We start from the raw sequence: 3911 nt of genomic DNA, 5'->3' as shown, positions 1-3911 counted from the left end.
TATGGGAGCTTTTGTGTTTCCTCACTTACAGTTTCTGAGTTAAAACGGAGTTCATGGACCAAACTCTCTCCCAAGCAAAGACAAAGACCCTTCATTTCCCTGAACACTCAGCTGAGGAAGGTGGGTCCAAGAATCTGGCTTCCTGGCAGCAGAGCTGATGAGAGCAGGGGAGGTTCATGCACACGAGGAACCCAGGGACCCGGGCGTGAAAAACCTCCTGAAGGCTGCAGCCCACCGCTAGTGAACCATGGGGTAGCAAGCTCTAGTTCAGCCTCATTTACCCCCTGATGGAAATTACTGTAGTCAGATTCCAAACCAGCAGAGCACTTGGGCATGCACATTTTTCTTGGGGCAAGATAAAAAAATTTAAAAAAGGAACCTGTAGAATAAGAGAGGATGAGCTTAGTGGGTCGCTTGAGCCAGAAGCCAGCATGGGGAATGAATGGGACATTGACTGCCTGCAGGGGCCCAGGAGAGGATCTGAGAGATGCCTGGGAAAGTAGGGAGAAAGCAGGAGATGGGTGGAAGGCAAAGACGACAAAGACAACCTTTGCTTGGGTGCTGGCAGCAGCTGCTATGATAGCAAGAATTCTTTTCATGGGGTACACCATCAGGTCTTGTTTGAAAAATTACACTCTTTAGTTTTTCCTCGTTTGGGTGCAAATGTTCCACTTTTGGCTCATCCGAGCTGGCTTCCCATTGTAAATATCTCTCCCTCCTGCCCTACTTCAACCGAAATGTAGGATCAGGGGAGAATAAAGTAGAGTATTTGTATCCCCCTTTACACTCCCTGTTCTTCCTCCTCTAGCTCCCTTTCCTGGGAAGTGAGTGAGCATGGACTTACACAGTTTCCCTAATCAAAGGTTTTTGGGAACAGGGAACCCTTAAATGCCAAGGGCATGTCAGAACCTCCTTTCTCTTTTCTATTCTTTCTTTGTCAACGCTTAGCAACATTACATTAAATATTTGTGTCCCCTCATTGATCACAAATTCCATGTGAACAGATATTATGTCCTGAAAGGGTTTCGAGTGGGCTGCCTCAGATTATGGTACTTTGGCATACTGAACAATTTAAGGTGAAGGAATTTGAGGAATAACAGGTGCAGGAAGGTCTCGCGGACCGCTCCCTTCTTCCCTGAAGCAGATCATAAGACCCGGGAGGACAGAAAACAGTTTTCTTCAACTCTCTTAGAATCGCTGCCTGGTTCTAAAAATTAAACAAAGATTAACAGGATAAAAGTATACAGGTGTATTTCATGTAAGTTTTACATGGCATGGGAGACTTCATAAGGAAATGAAGACCCAGAGAACTACACCTGTGTGTTTTCATGCTGGGTTCAGTGAGGAGGGGCAGGCACCGAGGAATATGACAAGGAGTGGAAGGTAAGGGCGGTAAAGTGGAAGGAGCTTAGCAAGTCCTGCGTGTTCAGATTCTTCCGTGTTCCTCCATCTTTGGCAAGAAGCATGTTGCTTTCTTCCAGGTGTAGGGAGGCCGTTCCCACATGAGGGTTTATGACCTGTTTCAGGGCAGAAGGGCAATGGGCAGGGGAGGTCAGAGTGCTCTACCTGCTTCTGTTGTTTGCTCAAACTTCCTTGGCTTAAAATATTCAACAAACCAAAGTGACATATTTTGGGGGAGCATGTCCTAATCCCATCAGGCGTCCTATGAGAGACGTCCTCTCATACCTGGAAAAGAGGACCTTCCTTATCTCAGACGGTGAAGGGATGCTGAATGAACAGTCCTTGCTAGGTTTCCTTCAGTTTACTACCCTTAACTCATATCCTTTGTCCTGTCATGTTTCCCACAACTTTTCCCCCTTCATCAAACCTAGCATAACCACATTCAGGTTTAACCACTTTCACAGGTCTTCATTTCCTTAGGAGGTCTCTGTGTCCTGTGAAACTTGTATTACATAAGTCTGTATGCTTTCCTCCTGTTGATCTGTCTTTGCCAGTCTAATTTACAGTGCCCCGGATGGAGAATCTAAGATGGGTAGAGGAAGACAATTCTTTCTCCCCTATGTTTTCTTGCTTACCATTGGGTCCTGTGTGTATAGGAACAGCACCTTGAAAAGAGTGGGTGCTCAGAAAACATTTAATAAGTGAATGTGTGAACAAGTGAGCGTGAGGAGGAGGCTAGGGACTTTTGGTGGAGATCCCTTAGAAACATTTCTGGCACTTTGAGTGGTTTCGGGGGTTGATGGCACTGGGGGGGGGGGGATGTTAAATCTAATTTCACCTAAAAATGTAAAATGTCACTGTTTCTTGATAAAGTCCCCAGTTCCCTTATAACCGAATCAGTTATTACAGAGCTATGATGAGCTGGAAGTCACAATCACAATATTCTGTACCCCTTCATGTCCCTACTTCTCGAGTCTGGACTTGCCTCATGATTTGCTTTGAGCAATAAAAGTGGCAGAAGTGATTTTGAGTTGGTTCCAGGAGGCCTATAGCTTCCACTTCCCCCTCTGGGAATGGTGTGCCTTCATATGAGGTGGCTCGAGCTAGACAATGGGAGGATGACGGTAAGCCTTGTGCATCGATGGTGCTCACCCCCGTGAGACTAAATAAGGACATGAGGACAGATGAGAGAGATGTTCACTAGAGAAAAGGAAGACTATTTAGGCATAGATACAGGTCACTGGCAGATGGGCTGATGAGGCCAAAAGCAAGATATCTCTTCAGTTGCTATTTCCTATGAAACAAGATCCCTGGTGGTCTAGTGGTTAGGATTCGGCACTCTCCTATGTAAGAGTTGGCAGGCGGGCGGGGAGATTGTGTGGGAATTTGGAGGAGAAAGAGGGTGTGAATGGCCATCCAAGTGAGTGGGTGAGTAATTTGACAGGAAAATGAAGTACAGTTGCTCAGCAGCAAAGACCAAAGACCTCCTTGATGTTTATGATCGTTAAATTGAGTCATGTTAACAGGCTAGTTTGTTTTTTCTCCAGCCGCGTTTCCTTCCTCAAGAGCAGTTCCAGAGTGGGTGGAGAGTTGGGGCTTTTCCAGACAGGGAGAGAAGGAGGGATAGAGAGGGCCAAGGAGGTTGAGGCTTCGCTACCACAGGGTAGCTAGAATGATGGAACATGAGATCTCTGCTGGGTGAAGAGGGAAGTGTGAATAAGAACAGAAGAACAGGAAAACGGACGGAGCTCTGTTGAAAGTGAGAATTGCTGACACTAGGAAGGGCGAGCAGGAATGAGAGGAGGTAGTTCAAGTGGGCTGCCTGAAATGGACATAGTGGAAGGCACACAGTTACTAGTAATAAGGTCGAGGGAGCGATCCTGGGAAGTTGGTGGGGGTGAGAATCCAAGAGGCGAGTAGGCATTGCAGGAATCATCTATGTGGGTATTGCAATAACTGTGAGGGATCCACTGAGCCAGGAGTATTACTGGCTGTTATCCCTGCTTGAGCACTGCAAAAGATCCGAACTCCCTGAACTTTTCATTCAAAGCCCTCACTACAATTTGTGTGTCCGGTGATTATTTGGCAGTAAACGAGACTGATAGTCTGTTTTGCTTACTGACTGGCATACAGTTGGCGCTCAAAGGCAGGATGAATGAGCACCATTCCAGCTATGGAGTAAGTGTAATAAATTATAGCACCAACGTGTTTCACGTGAATAGAAAAGCAAAGCTCCACGGGGGCGGGAATTTTTTATTTTTTATTTTTTTGGTCTATTGTACTCCCCACTGATTTCCTGGTGCTTGGAAAAGTTCCAGGGACATATTAGGTGCTCAATAAATATTTACTGAGCGACTGCAGGCAGGAACGGCCCTCGGTACCCACGGCGCTTGCGCTAAACGCCCAAGGCTCAGGTGAAAACGGGCGCTCTGCGCCTGCGCAGTGTGTGCCAGAGCTGCGCCCCTACTGGTTCCCGACACTACTTTGCCGCATTAGATTTGCGCCCTACG

The sequence above is a fragment of the Mustela nigripes genome, chromosome 8 (assembly GCF_022355385.1).
Source record: "Mustela nigripes isolate SB6536 chromosome 8, MUSNIG.SB6536, whole genome shotgun sequence".
Taxonomy (NCBI): Eukaryota; Metazoa; Chordata; class Mammalia; order Carnivora; family Mustelidae; genus Mustela; species Mustela nigripes.
This window is presented reverse-complemented; position numbering follows the sequence as displayed.